This window comes from Neovison vison, chromosome 8 (assembly GCF_020171115.1).
Source record: "Neovison vison isolate M4711 chromosome 8, ASM_NN_V1, whole genome shotgun sequence".
Classification (NCBI taxonomy): domain Eukaryota; kingdom Metazoa; phylum Chordata; class Mammalia; order Carnivora; family Mustelidae; genus Neogale; species Neogale vison.
This window is the reverse complement of record NC_058098.1, coordinates 78,576,368-78,592,049: the sequence shown is the minus strand read 5'-3', so window position 1 is coordinate 78,592,049 and position 15,682 is coordinate 78,576,368. Positions and strand designations below refer to the sequence as shown.

At 37.7% G+C, this 15,682-nt stretch overlaps 1 protein-coding gene and 1 non-coding gene across 4 annotated transcripts in view; one reads left to right on the top strand and one right to left on the bottom strand.

The window, feature by feature from the left end:
• EFEMP1 (EGF containing fibulin extracellular matrix protein 1) overlaps positions 1-15,682 on the top strand; it is a 57,121-nt gene that overhangs the window by 24,388 nt on the left and 17,051 nt on the right. The gene's annotated exons all lie outside the window — the stretch shown is intronic.
• LOC122916629 lies at positions 4,017-4,123 on the bottom strand. The gene has a single exon (XR_006386257.1). It is a non-coding gene; the product is annotated as a U6 spliceosomal RNA (small nuclear RNA).

Here is a 15,682-nt window from a genome sequence, read left to right as displayed (position 1 = left end):
AAATAATCCTGAGAAGAGAAAAGGCAGGCTTTGCTGGGTAGATGCCCTATATGCAGAATAATGCTTAGGGAAAGAGGGGAATAGTTTGTATGAATCCTGAATTCTTGGTTAAGCCATTTAGATTTAGTAATGTCATAACTTGGGAAAAGATTTTGAGCAAAGAGTGATATAATAAAAATGCTACCTCCAAAAAGTTGTAGGATTAGAGAGGAAAAATAAGTGTACACATAGGGTAAATGTGTTAAATCATCTTAATAGGGCTGGGATGGGACATGGGGGCAGATCCAACTTCTTGTAAAGTGAATAAGTTCCTCAGAAAAGAGTTACATTAACTTTCAAGTACTGTACATAAAATAACAATTCTAATAAGCATAAAAAGAGTTTGATCCAAAGGACTATTTTCCGGATCATAAAAATTTGTTTAAAGTCATTTCTAACAGACACCTATTTTGCAAATAGGTGATGAGTCAGATTCTGAGTCAAAGACAATTCTAAACAAGTTCCACTCCAAGTAGGATAAACAGTTTATAATATTGTTTAGCAATGTATTTATTCATAGATATTATAAAGGTAAACACAAAATAGTCAATTAATAATATTTAGGTGTAATTTCAGCTCCTATGTCCCATGAAATAACCAATTAGGAGCTAAACAAGCCCTTAAGTGATCTTACGAACAATCAGCCTTTCTGCCTTGTGTTCACATCCATTAAACTGTAGAATGGTCATTAGTCATAATATATGGCAGAAGGAATATAGAGTAAGTCTCTAATCATAAACTATGTCTGAACATAGACCTTTAACAGGGATTGCTTTTATTTCTAATATGGTTAAGGCTGTGATGCTGTGAAATGCAATGAACATAACCTAGGCAGAGTCATGCCCTGATTATAACAAGGTTTACAATACAGGAAATTATGGCAAGAGGTAATTACAAAGGCCCACTTGCCCCAGTAAGTCCCCGACCATCCATTTTGTATATAAGCATGAACCAAGGAATAATCTGGTTACAAATAGAGGAGAGCAAAAGGTTCTCCCAACATGGCTAGGGGAAATGCATTTCCTAGTTAACAGCTACTTAATTAAAAATGACAATTTAAAAAAATGAGAATTTAAATGGAGTACAAAAAGGGGAGGAGGGCTTTAGAAGGCCTGTTTGGGAGTATAGCTGGATGGCTAAGCTGATAAAGCAAGAACTTAAAAACATAAGAATATATAGTTTACCTTATGAAATAATCCAAAAGAATTTTAACTGGATTTAGATCTCACTTCACTAAGTCATGATCGTGTGTGTGTGTGTGTGTGTGTGTGTGTTTAAGACTTAGCAACAGCTAGAATTTTGCAAAGGTAAAACACCTGTTCTGTTCATTGATCTATTTAAGTTTCAATTCTAAACCACTCCATAAGCAGTAGTAATGCCTATACTTCTCCTTAAAAGTGGGGTCTTCTGGGGATGATGTATTAGTTGCCTAGATTTACTTTATTGTTTTGTGCTGGATTTGGGAATAAGATGGGGAAAAGAAATTTTAACACTTGCTTTTTTAATTACAGTTTGGGAGATGGCACAAGACCACTAAATATCTTTATAGCTGTAAGACTACTCAAGAAGCCTGAGTAACTAGTGTGTGCAAAGCACAGAGGTGCTGAGAATACAAAGATAAAAATGCTTGTAACGCCCACCCTGAAAAGCTCACAGTCTAAGAGGGAGGGGACTGTAATTACAATGTGACATTTTGAGTTTCATTTTAAAGACTTCCCAGAGAAGGTGACATCAGGCTTCCTTCTAAGGAGGTTGTGGGAATTAGCCTTTAACAAATGGGGGAAGGGAAGGACAGAAGGAAAAAGAATGTTCTATGCAGAGAGAATAGCCCTTATGAAAGTCCTAAAGAAAAGACAGAAGAAGGGAGTAAGTGTTCTGTATGATTCAATGTGTAGTACATGGTGGTAAGCAAGGATCAAATCATGAAGGGCCTTGCATATCACATTTAGAAAGTTTGGATTTCATCCTGAAGATACTGGAAAATGACATAATGAGTTTTCATCTGCACCAAGTGAAAGATATCCTATACAAACATGAAACTTCTGCAAATCTAAATGAAGTCCACTCTCTGGTCACAGAGGAGGGAAACACATCATTTACTTTCAAAACATTTCTGAATCCTAACTTTGTTAGTCCAGTTAGATAATTTCATTGTAGGTAGTTAGGATAGGTTTTATTCTTTACTTAGTGCTACAGAGGCAAATTAAGTATGAATTTTATTCTAAAAATAGCACAGATCACATTTTAACCAAACAAAATGCAGTGGGGAAAATATCTTAGCTCAAAGAAAAGTTTAAAACATCAGCATTAAAATTCACTCAGCATTTAGTGCATTGTTCTAGGTCATTATGATTTTATCCACCCAGAATATAACTGTAATTCTTAAAGGATTTTTACTACTTGAGGTTTGTTCCATCTTAAAGCTCGTACTAAAACTTATTGGAAGACTAATTTGAAAGTAAAATTCAACACAGACTTTATAGAAGCTACAAGAAGTTCTACACACTCACCGTATTTGGCATGGCATTCCTTAGTCTTGTAAAAAATATAATAACAATTGTATAAATACTATGGAAGCATTGAGTGTTATTTATTATACTTTGCCATGTTGTAATTTAACGGTGCTAGAATTTATGCATCAAACCCAATGGAGAACTCAGTTGGTACCTTCAACAAATTGGGGCCATAAAATTTATATAGGCCACTGATGTGTACCTAGGGTTATTCAGCAGCTGGTTTCCTAATGAAGAATGCCAGAAATCGGTAGTTGGAGCAAAATGTGTTTAGGACCCTGAACCAGATAAAGTGCGACCAGAAATCGGTAGTTGGAGCAAAATGTGTTTAGGACCCTGAACCAGATAAAGTGCGAAGGACACACCTTCACTCTTAACATGGCTCTAGTTAAGGAGGTGGTTGGGAGCACCTCTCTGGCCACCTCACAGTCATCCCCCTTAACCACACACATGCCTGAAGCCAAAGATTTTAATTTAAAGGTCTCCATAAACAAATTATTATATTTCTAGGGAAAAATAATTCCAGGCTCATTTTAAAATTAACAATATGAATTGCTCAATTTTTCCATTTTCTTCTAAACCGAAAACTTGGAATTTGATAGACTCTATGGATATGTTCCATACAGTAACACTGTAACACTGTAACACACAGTAACACTGTATACACACACACACACACACACATATATCAGATCTAAGAACATAGTCTTTTTTTTCTTCTATGTTTATGCATGCTAAGAAATCTCCTTAAAGACTTAGTTTGGCATTTACCTTTAACGTATCAACTGTATAATTGGCATAGGTCCATCTTCCTTTGTATTCTACAGACATAGAAACATGTGTACAGGGCATGTTTCCCCATGAGATTTTTTTCTAGTTTATGCTGCCAAACAGGCTTTAAGCAACTCTAAATTCCTGAAAGTTTGTAACTTTACAGGTACATAGTAGTGCATTTAAACACTGAAGAGAACTTTCTATTCATCCCACTCTACTAACAGAGCCATTTAATCCTGAAAGATTAGTCCATTTTTAGACCCTCTTTTGATTCTACAGATCAGAAACCACTGCTGAAAAATGAAAAAGAAGTGGTGCCTGTGGGGCTCAGTCGTTAAGCATCTGCCTTGGGCTCCAGTCATGATCCCAGGGTCCTGCTTGGCAGGGGGCCTGCTTCTCCCTCTTCCACTCCTCCTCCTTGTGTTTCCTCTCTCACTGTGTCTCTCTCCATCAAATAAATAAATAAAATATTTCTAGAAAGAAAAAGAAAAAGAAGGGAAGAAGAAATAGAGACATATGATCATGGTCCCCAAAAGGCAAGAGGATGTTTTTCAGGTTTCCCAGGATCCAGTATTTTAAGGTAGAGAGGGAAGAAGAGGTAGGAGCTGGAAAATGAGCAATTTTTACAACAGCATTCAGGAATTCAGTAAAATGAGCTTTAATTTCAGATTTTGAAAACTGAAAGAGATCTCAGAGAATATACAGTCCACGAATTTGCGAGTCATCCTTATGCAGGGGCCATATTAATCTTCTCTGTATCATTCCAATTCTAGTACATGTGCTGCTGAAGCAAGCACAAAGAATGTCGAGTCCAAACATAATTTTGCCTCTGATGGAAATATAAGGTAAAATGCCCCCCAATTCATTTAAAAATCCAAAGACTATTTTATATGTTAGCTTGAGAAATCTTTAGGATTGAAACACTCACAGGGTCAATAGTTTCATTGAACAGTATTTTCTTTAGTTCCCTATTGCCTTTAGGTACTCCTTGAACTCAGAGGACTAATATTTGAATGGTATTACCTCACAACACTGAAAGTGTTTTAATATAGACGGATGGGGGATATCCCATAGCCTACATATGTCAAACACAATTTATCAGCAAATTAAATTCAAATATGCATGCAAATTCATGAATAACTTGGGGAAAATAGCAACCATAGTGTCCATTTGAGACAAAACGAAACGTTAAATCTCTCTTGGTTTAATGGTATATGAAAGATTTGGACACAAGCTGATAGTTGTTCAAATTTAACATTTTAGTCACTGAATAACCTTATGCCTTAATATGATGAAAGCTGCAGAGTCTTTCTTCCTGAAAAAAATCATTCATACAGAACAAGGAATAAGAAGTCTAGTTTTTAACTGCCACGTTGCTCAAGGAAGAGGGATAAAATAAATAACCACTTAAGGTAAGATCTTTCCTTGCTATACTTTATCATAAAGCAAGGTTTTCAGATGTTAGAGGATAAATTATGAAGGTATAAAAGTAAACATCACAACAGTACAAAGATACATGTATGTGTATCATGTGTCAAATGAGAGAATGTAGAGATATTCATTCATTTTGTTGAATCCTTACAACCTTCTCTATTTGGGTGGAGGCAGCAACTGTTTTTCAATTTTTTAAGACTTAATTTATTTATTTGAGAGAAAGAGAACACAGAGGAAGAGTGAGAGGAAGACACAGACTTTCCACTGAGCAGGGAGCCTGATGATGTAGGGCTTGATCCCAGGACAGTAAGATCATGACCTGCGCCAAAGGCAGGTGCTTAACTGACTGAGCCTTCCAGGCACCCCTGTTTTTCAATTGTTTTTTAAAGGCTTTATTTATTTATTCGACAGAGGGAGAACTGTGGGAGGGGCAGAGGGAGAGGGACAAGCAGGCTACAAATGGAGCGAGACGTGGAGCTTGATCTCAGAATCCTGAGATCATGACTTGAGCCAAAACCAAGAGTCTGAAGTTTAACCAACTAGGAACTACCCAGGTGCCCTGTTTTTTGACTTTTTAATTAATATTTTCTTTCTCTTTTTTTAAGACTATATTTATTCATGAGAGATAGAGAGAGAGAGGCAGAAGGAGAAGCAGGCTCCCTGCAGAGCAGGGAACCCGATGTGGGATTTGATCCCAAGACGCTGAGCCCATGACCGTCAGATGACCCAAGACCCTCAGATCGTGACCTGAGCCAAAGGCAGATGCTTAACCAACTGAGCTACCCAGGCTCCCTTAAATAACATTTTCAAACTCAGAATTAAATGTACAATACAATGAACATTGAACATGCATCATCCAGTTTCAAAAATTAACATTCAGCCATATTTGCATGCAGCACCTTAGCATCATTTTTCAACACAGATGACTGGTCAAATCGCCACCTGCTACTGAGATCCACAGCACACCATTTGTGTATTTCTGGTCATAGGCACCTCGCTACTTCCTAATATATTAAAGAGTCCAATGACCATATTCTTCTCTTAACCCCAATCTAAAATCTGCGTTCCTTAAATTTCTACCCATTTATTCTGGTTCTGCCTTTGAAAAGACAAGTTCAAGACTTTTTCTTTCTTATCTAAGTGGCCCTTCAAATCCCTCAAGTTCACTTTCGACTATCTCAGTTACAAATCTCAGAAAACTGAAAATCTTCATTGTAAATTGAATAGAGACAAAGAGAAGGAGATGTAAAAAGAGTAGGAGGGGCTCTACTCCTTCTTAAGGGCTGGCATTTTTTCCCCACAAGGTTTCATACAGGATATTTTCATTTCATTCAGTTTAACGTCTCAAATTTCAGTTTTATCTTCTTTGTACCATTGGTTGTTTGGAAGTGTAGATCCTCTCTTCTGAAAGAAGGGGATTTTTCTAGTTTTGTCATTGTCATTGTCATTGTCATTTCCATCATATCTGCAGTGTAGTGAGGGAACAGAAATCTGTATATTATAATTTTTGAAATGTATTTATAGACTTTCCTTAAGGCTAGCATATAATCATTTTCTTTTAACATTCTCTCGGTCCTTGAATAGGTTATATATTCTATACAGTGTTCTATATTATGTCAAGTAGTTCAGAGTTTTTAATCATGTTATTCATATTTTCTATTCATTTCTGAAAATACGTTTTTTCATTTGGTTACTAAGAGAGGTATGTTAAAATTTCTTAGTGTAGTTGCATGTATTCATTTTCCCTTTAGTTTTGCCTGTCTGTGCTTTGTCTATATGGAGGCCGTGTGATTAACTGTGGTTAAATTCTGAATTTCTGTATTTTCTTGGTAAACCAAAACTTTTATCGTTACATAGTATTTTTTATTCTCTAGTAATCCTTTTTTTTTCCCTTAAGGTCAACTTTGTCTGATATTGATATTACAAAGCCAACTTTCTTTTGATTAGTGTTGGCATAGTACATCTTTTTTTCTATCTACCTATCTTTTCTTTCCATCCTTACATTGTTTCTCCTGAAACAGCATATTTGGGTTTTGTTTTTATAATCAATCTGAGAATTTTGGGTTTTAGCAAGAGCATTTAATCTGTTTACATTAATGCAACTATTGCTATGATTAGGTTTAAACTGCCATTTTACTATTTGTCTTCTATTTGTTCCGCATATTTTAGTTTCCTTTTCTTTCCTCTCTTGCCTTCTCTCTAAAATAATGGACCAGTTTATATTATTTCTTTCTCCCCCATATTAGATTTGTATTTTTTGGCTTTTACTATTCCCTTAGGTTTTTTTTCCCCCCTAGGGGCTACTTAACATGCACCCTTGATTTATCAAAGTCTAAAATAAATTAGTAGTTTTACCTCTTCCCTAATGATGCAAGGACCGCCAAGTACTTAAACTCTATTTTCTCCCTGCCAACTTATTATTCTCATGTATTTTAATTATAAATATTTTATAAATCCCAAAAGACCTTCCTATTCTTGTTTTATACAGTCAGTATTCATTTAGATTTACTCACATATTTATCCTTTCATTGCTTTTCATTGTGCTGGAATTTTGAATCAAAAAGAGAAAGAAAAAAAGAGAGAGAAAGGAATTTAGTGCAAGTTTGGTGACTTCCACCCCTCCCTCATCCTACCTCAGCTTCATTTGGAATTCAGAAAAACATAAGGGCCCTGAGGCATATGGGGAAACATTGTGCAGAAACATCATAAGTAAGATGTAATGAAATGGGTAGGAAAATATACACAAGGAGGTAACATGCTCTGAAGGCAAGAAGCACAAAGATATGCTTTATTTAAAAAGCCTTAAGCAGTTAATGATTTGGAGAAGTATTGCCAAATTACACTCAGCAAATTTAGTAGTGGGCCCCAATTTAGTAGGCACAAAAGCTGTTTATTGTTGAATGAACAACAAGTATAATGTAATTGGTTTCATACAATTAGGAGGTCACCAAGCCATGCTTGTTAAATTGGCATTGCCATAGCCAGGGGCTTGTGCGACCTCAAGCGATGATTGGCCTGAAGGAGTAAGCCAAGAATGTGTGTGCTTTGGGCTAGGGAGACTGACTAATCTGGCTGCAAGGCTCAGGGAGGGGGCCAGAAATCAAGTCCCAGTGCTTAGGCAGGGCCTGGTGGACTTCGCTGAATGTAGTGTCCATTCAGTTCATCACTCTCCAGGGGTTTGATCTGGAGCTGGGGATGGAAGGTGGTTGGGAGGAATAAGGCAAAGAGGTGTAAGGCACCAGAAACTAACTGTCAGTTCAGAGGTCTCCCGTAATAAGATGGGATCATAATTCCTGTGAAGGCCATCAGGTTGGAAGCTGGTCCCCAGCTCGTGTAGACTCGGCTTCAACTTTCACACAGACCGTCTTTAATTCAATCTTTAAGCAAAGATTAATGACGCTATTTGTTTCAAAATACAGTCCTACCTCCACAAGGTTGTGGATTGATGACTAGTTATAATATCACTCCAAATACCAAGGTCGTCTTTCCCCAAACATATTTGTAATGGATAATTAGTTTAAGAAGTAAAAAAAGGGGGTACCTGTGTGGCTCAGTTGGTCAAGCGACTGCCTTCAGCTTGGGTCATGATCCCAGGGTCCTGCTCTGCAGGGACTCTGCTTCTCCCTCTGCCCCACCCCCACTCATCCTTTCCATCTCTCTCTTGCTCTCTCTCTCAAATAAATAAATAAAATTAAAAAAAAAAATAAGTAAAAAAGGAAGTTTAGCTGGGAATGACACATTCACAAAGATGCCGGAGAACACTCTTAACGACTAGCAATCATTTATCAGTAGAAAATGTTTTTCCTGAAGATTCTGAAAGCATTAAGCTTCACTTTGCCAGTGTGCAAAAAAGAGCTGAAGAATAAATAAGGCCTTTGTTTCCTTGCTGGTTCTGTTTTAGCCTATGAGCAATTGGTGCCTTTGGTCTCTGTGTAGTAAAGATGAGTCACAAGTTGAACTGACCTTGTGTGCCACTTGGTTTTCTCCCCCTGTTCATGAGCTGTATGTGTAATCTCATCCCATCGTCTTGCAAATGAACACCACTAGCCACAAAGGAGACTGGGTGAGAAAAGGTCGATCTGCAGTACAACTCAATCATCATTGCTGGAAAAGAAACTCCAAGTACATGTCGCATGATTTTTCCATATGAAAGCAGCATATTTCAAGGTTCTGAGAGAACGCAGTGCAGTGACAGGGACTTCCAGGGCACTGGATTCACCACTCTATAAAACAAAGAAATGAACTATCAGGGAGGCTGATGTTTGTTGATTTTGGTGATATTTTTGTTTATCATTTAAAGCACACCAAATTATTAACAGTCCTTTTGCCAGAACAGATAAGAATCTAGAACTATAAATCTACTGCTGGCCATAGATGAAGACAGTTCTCTTTTGTTACTTAATATCAGTATTTATTTTCTCCACTAGAACTGCTTAGCTTGGGTGAATTCTAGCTGTTAATTTCAGAAGGGTGAAAAGCTAACTAGAACTGGGCATTTAGCCCAGATAAATCTGATTCCAGTACTATGAAAGAAGCAGCAAGGGAAATAGAAAGTCTTTGACAAAAATTGTTGATAATTGGCTAAGGACTGGGGAGGGAAACAGAAGACTTAGAGAGCTGTGAATGTTATTCTAATGTGGAAGAAAGACACAAGGGAGGAATCAAGGCACTACAGATGAACGACCCTCTCTTTTCTTCTAAGAAAAATTAAATATATATACATACATAAAACACAATTAAAGTTCTGCTATCCAGAGCTCTTAGGAAATAAGTCTTTACGGAGACCTAAACTTAGGGGCAAAATGGAAATCTGTCATTTGAATTGCTACTCTGTGTGACCTTGGGTAGGTCACCTCATGAATCTTCATTTCAGTGATGTCCTCCTGCCTCTTCCATAAATTGTGCATGATGTGACCACTTATTCCACAAAGCTGTTATCAGGATTAAATCAGAGGATCACAGATCAAGTTTTCTAATCAAATAATAGATGTTTATTGCTAATATCTATTTTTATCCCAGTTAATTTTAGAATTTTAATAGATTTGTATATGAAGTTATGTAAAATATCCACACCTCCTTCCTAGTCAAAGCTTAAGCAATATAATTTACTGTCTTAAATACTCCGATTATGATTACTAAGAGCCATGAATGGATGAGGAAGTAGTAAAACAGCAAAGCGCTCAGCACTTTTGGAGATAGCTCCTACTTTGCAAGATTATACCGAAAAATAAAACAAAGACCCAAAATAACAAGAAGAGCCTTACCCAATGAGTTCCTTTCATTTAAAAAGTTTTATAAAGAAAAAAAGTGCCGGGAACTAATTTATTGTTCTGTCACTAGAAAGGATTAGGATCAGTCATTTTGAGCAGATAGGTATCTATCTAAATTGTTAAGAATGTGAAAGAAAAAAAGAGAGATGGGGGAGGGAGGAAGGAAGGAGAGAGGAGAGAAAAGATAGTAAGAAGGAAAGAAAGAAAGAGACAGAAAGCGAGAAAGAAAGATGGGGAGAGGGAAGGGAACAAAAGGGAAGGGGCTAGGAATAAAGTAGCTTCTTCACACAGCAAACATGAATCCCTGACCCCTTTTTTCTACCTTTACTCCATTTATGAGGTTAAATTAATATGGTTACCGAAGATATAAGATTATAAATCCATACAGATGAAGAAACAGCAACTTGAATTTAACCACTGCCTTTGCTTTAACCACAGGAGCTCAAAGGACAGCGCCATCAAGTAATACTCACAAAGCATGCATAGTGCTCCTGACAGAACTAGGAAAGGTGTGGCTGCTTTACTATAAAAGTGTACAGTCTGGAAACAAAAAGATATATTTTCAAGACTCTGAATTAAAAAAAAAAAAATACATGCATCAGTAAGAATGGATAGCCTATTTTACAGATGAGGGAACAGAGAAAAAGACTTGATGCCATGTTCCAAGATCACCTGGACAGTGACAGATGCAAAATCACTTTAATGATTTTCCTCCTATTTCAGTATGTTCTCATCCCCTGTCAGTGGTGTATTATTCGAAAAGTAGTTCTGAATTATTCTTTAAACCTAAAGCAGCAAAGTCTACATGGTCACCTAAAGCATTTAAGGTACAGAAAACATTCGCCCATGAAAACATACTGAATGTCCATGTCGTGGTGAGTTATCAAATTATGAAAAGAACATTGCAGAGATTAAAATGTTGCATAAGAGAGAGAAAGCAGCATGAGTCAGGGGTTTGGGAAATATGAGTCAGAATGACGGGAAGGAGCCAAAAACATAAGAGAATGAGGGCCTAAGCAGGGACTTAATGGACACCACAGAGATGTGGACACAGTTGCCTCCATTAACTTCTGAGAGGAAACCAAATAAGCATTTCCATAGACTGGGGGTCAGCATGATAAAGAGGTTAGGAGCGAGAGCCATGCAAAGATCAGACTGCATTATTTGAAGAAAGGATGGTGCCAAAGTCAGCAAGAAAGGGACCCACAACAGTATAAATCACTAGGAGGGAGAGTGTGGGCACATTTTTGAAAAATGAGGGAATCACCAAATACTGCCCTTAGCTATTCTTAATGCATTAGAATGATGAAATGTGAGTTGATTTACGTGTTGTGATATTTTAGGAAGCACACTCTATTATTTTGTTCTTTGGGTATGTTTACATTAAGCTGTGTCTACATAGTTCAGAGCTGCTCCCTGTGGTGTCCAATTCAAATTCCAATCCCACCTTTAAGGTCCTGAATTTTTGCTTTTGACTTGAGCTCCTACTTTATGAGCACCTTCAAGCAGGCTGGGCAGTGGGCTCCTCACACACAGGCCCTCCAGCCATGCTGAATCCCAACTGTCTTGCAGACCATGTTTGTTTCATCAGATGTTTTCTACTGCAGCCTGCCTCCTGCCTAGGAATAGCCTCCCCACCTTCTTCAAAATGCAGCTCAAAACTCCCCAGGCGCAGCATACCTTCCACAGCCACTCGCTTCCAATGCTGCCTTTGCCTCCTCATTTCTGCACTTCTCAACATCATTGTTCTCCTACAGTTTCCGTGTGCAGACATCTTGCTGGTTTTGCTGTTTCTCACATCTTGCCCATCGCCCTTCCTTGGAAATGGTTAGTTCCATAAGATAAAACACTGATCCTACTTCTCTCAAAGTCCAGGCATGGGTTCCAGCAAATAATTATCATTCATTCATTTATTTATTCATCCATTTGTTGAACAGTTATTGAAAACCCACAATGGTTCATGCACTCGGCTAGGCATCAGGAGTACAGAAAAAAGTAAGACATAGACACCATCCTCAAAGAGCTTGAAGCAGAGCCTAGGGAATGTGTTAACTAATTGCTTAAGAACATGGTAAGCTCCGCTCTTGATGATAAATTATAGATCGTTTAAATGCAAAACAAGAGCAAAAACAAAAAAACAAAAAACAAACACCTCTCCTGGAGTGGTTTTTCCTAGATTACCATGAAAATCATGGCTGACCGGAGTCCTTTCCCTTATGAATAAAGCAGTGCTTTTGCCATTTAAGATACTCCCAACACAGAGGCCTTTCATAGAATGAAAAACCTGGGGAAACCAGGTCTTCTGATACACCAGCACAAGTGGATGGATATTCTTCGAGCCTCTGACATAGATGTAGGTTTTCGTGACTTATCACGTTAACCTCCTAATGTTTAAGACTAACAGAAATGTAATCAAGTAGGAAAGAAAAGTGTGAGGCATCTGGCTGGCTCAGCCAGTGGGACAAGCTACTTTTGATCTCAGGGTTGTGGGTTTGAGCACACCGTGTTGAGTGTAGAGATTATTTAAGACTTAAAATCTTAAAAAAAAAAAAAAGTGTAAGAGAGCTTAACAATGTGTAACAATTCTTACATGACTGCCTCATATGACATATGCTCTGTGAGTAAGTAATAACGGGGTCTCAAACTTTTAAAATAATAAAATTGTATTATTTAAATAACGGTATGAATTGGTAGTATAATCGAAGATAGTTCAAAGAAATCCTGTCGATGTATCCTTCAGCATTAGATAAACTGCTCATAGCAAAGGAGAAGATAAATTGTCTCAGATTGAGTTGGAGAAACTGTAAATGAAAATGTAGCCCATTCATTTCCTAGCAGATCCAGCTCGATATATGACAAAGCCTGCACTCAACTCCTTTGGAATAATTTCTTGGAGGGGATTTCATGCAATTGTGTTTTATTGAATTTCAGGAAGTTTCTCATCCAAAAGAATTAAAAAATTAAAGTGAGTCCAAGTATATACAAAGTGTGTTAAAAATATCACCAGTCAATGTTAAGTGTGGTGAGTCCTAGAGCAGTTTTGTTTGTTTGTTTTGATAGAGAAAGGAAAAGAATATAGTGGTAGTGGAGGCAGTAGTATTTCTTTATTATTGAATTATTTTAACTCAACTAATATTTTTATTCGATAATCTTTCTCAGATGTTCAACGGACCTGGTTCTTAGGAAGGGGTAGGTTCAGGTAGCACAGTTTTATGTTTAAAACCTACATGGGGGGTGGGGCACCTGGGTGGCTCAGTGGGTTAAAGCCTCTGCCTTTGGCTCAGGTCATGATCCCCAAGCCCCCACATCGGGCTCTCAGCTCAGCGGGAGCCTGCTTCCTCCTCTCTCTCTGCCTGCCTCTCTGCCTACTTGTGATCTCTGTCAAATAAATAAATAAAATCTTAAAAAAAAAAAACAAACCTATATGGGGGCACCTGGATGGCTCAGTGGGTTAAAGCCTCTGCCTTCAGCTCAGGTCATGATCCCAGGGTCCTGGGATAGAGCCTGCTTCGGGCTGTCTGCTCGGCCGGGAGCCTGCTTTCCCTACTCACTCTCTCTGGCTGCCTCTCTATCTACTCGCGATCTCTGTCTGTCTAATTAAAAATAAATAAATAAATAAAAATTTTAAAAATAATTAAATAAATAAATGAACCATTTAATGATATATTAAGTCCACTGGAAATATTAGCCTATTTATCAAAGAGCCTTAGAACTGAACAAGAAAGTAGGAAGGAAACTGTAGGACATCAGGAATGCAATGGGGTGGGGGCGGTTTGCAGAGAGGTCTCAGAAAGAAAAGCCACAATCACTGGTGAGCCCTCCCTTAGAAAATGCAGCAGCCAGCCCCAGTCCTTGATCTCCTGCCAGCATGGACTGAGGAAACTTGCCACATCTGAATCTCAGATTTCGGTATCTCTCAGGGCTGTTATCACTGCAAATGCTGGCAGATGCTCTTGACATAAAACAATAGGAATTCTGCTGTCATTTCTGCATTAGCGAGTCATAAAGCTCTGAAAGAAACCCCAGTAGAAATGTTTTCATCAAGTGCATATGAGAATATAATAAGACACACAAAAAAAGAGCAGATAATTTCAAAGCAAGATCATGGCACTTCTGCACAGTACCTTAAAAGGACAGAGTTAGAATCACTGATTTGAAAATAGTGATGATGATGATGATGATGATGGATGTCAAAGCAAAAATTTAAAAAAAAAAAACAATAATACAAAAAGTTCACCACAACTTTAAAACCACATTCAAAGAATCATGTGAAGTAAGTAGATGCTTTTATAGGGTATTATCCAATAAACGGCCATACATCCCTTGAGTATTTTTCATCTGCCCTCCCTCTTTCTTTTGGAAAGAATCTCTGTTATCATTCAAAACCGATATCTGAGGACAACTCTCTTACGACAGGACAGGAACCTCCTACATTTTTACACTGGTGCAACAGCTCTCCTTGGAAATAGACTTAAAAGGCAACACAGCAGGAACCACTCTCTGAGTTTCTTTAAGGGAAGGCAGGAATTGAGGAAGACATTCTAATTACTGATGGCTCATCTGTTGTATTGAATGTTAGCCCACTGCCTGTTCCAAAGCACCACCCTGGGTATGCCACAGTGATGATCTAAGGCTCTTCGTTTTCATGCAAAATTTGTCATCTAGGAATTCCAAGTTTGACGATGTTTTTTAACAAAGCTTAGACTCTTCAGTTGTTGAAGAATGCCAAAATCACATAAGCCTTTCATCTTCTTAACTCACCTATTTAACTTCATAATGGGAGAGAGTTAATTGAATGCAAAGGTAATGTTGAGAAGGCAAAATTAAAGTTCACTTATAAATTACTATAATATGAATGCACGTGCACTAATTCATATCACATTTTGAACCCAAAGAAATTCATTATAACAGATTTATTATATTATGACTGAGCATATTTTACTTTTCTAAAACTATAATCTACCTACTCCTTGGGGCACATTTAGTAGATTATAGAACTGGTTTAGGGAAATATCTTTTTTAAACTGAAATGAAGTGCTTGGAGAAAATATTGTATTTTAAACTACACCAGTCTATCTCTCCTAGAAGAATATGATCAAGTTGAAGCCTTTGCATCTTGAAATTTGCAATGAAAGGATTTTTTGTTTTGTTTTGTTTTTTAATTTATTTGAGAAAGAGAAAGAGAGCATGAGCAGGGGGGTAGAGGGACTGAGGGAGAGCAGGCTCCCAGCTAAAGATCGTGACCTGAGCTAAAGGCAGATAGATATTTAACGGACTGAGCCACTCAGGCACTCCAAAAGGGTTTTGTTGGTTTTATTTTTTTTATTTTTTTTTTTTTAGATTTATTTATTTGTTTGTTTCTTTGTTTGGGGGCGGTGCATGGGGGGAAGGGGCAGAGGGAGAGGGATGAATCTCAAGGAGACTCTACAGTGAGCGTGGAACCTGACTCAGGGCTCCATCCCACAACACTGAGATCCTGATATGAGCCAAAATCAAGACTCAACCAACTGAGTCACCCAGGCAACCCTGCAATTAAAGTTTAAAAAAAAAAAAAAGCAACAGGAAATGCGCAGTATTAAAGTCTGATTTATATCTGGACAGATCTTTAGAGATATCAACATAAATGATCTCAAATGCAGTATACTGGGTAGA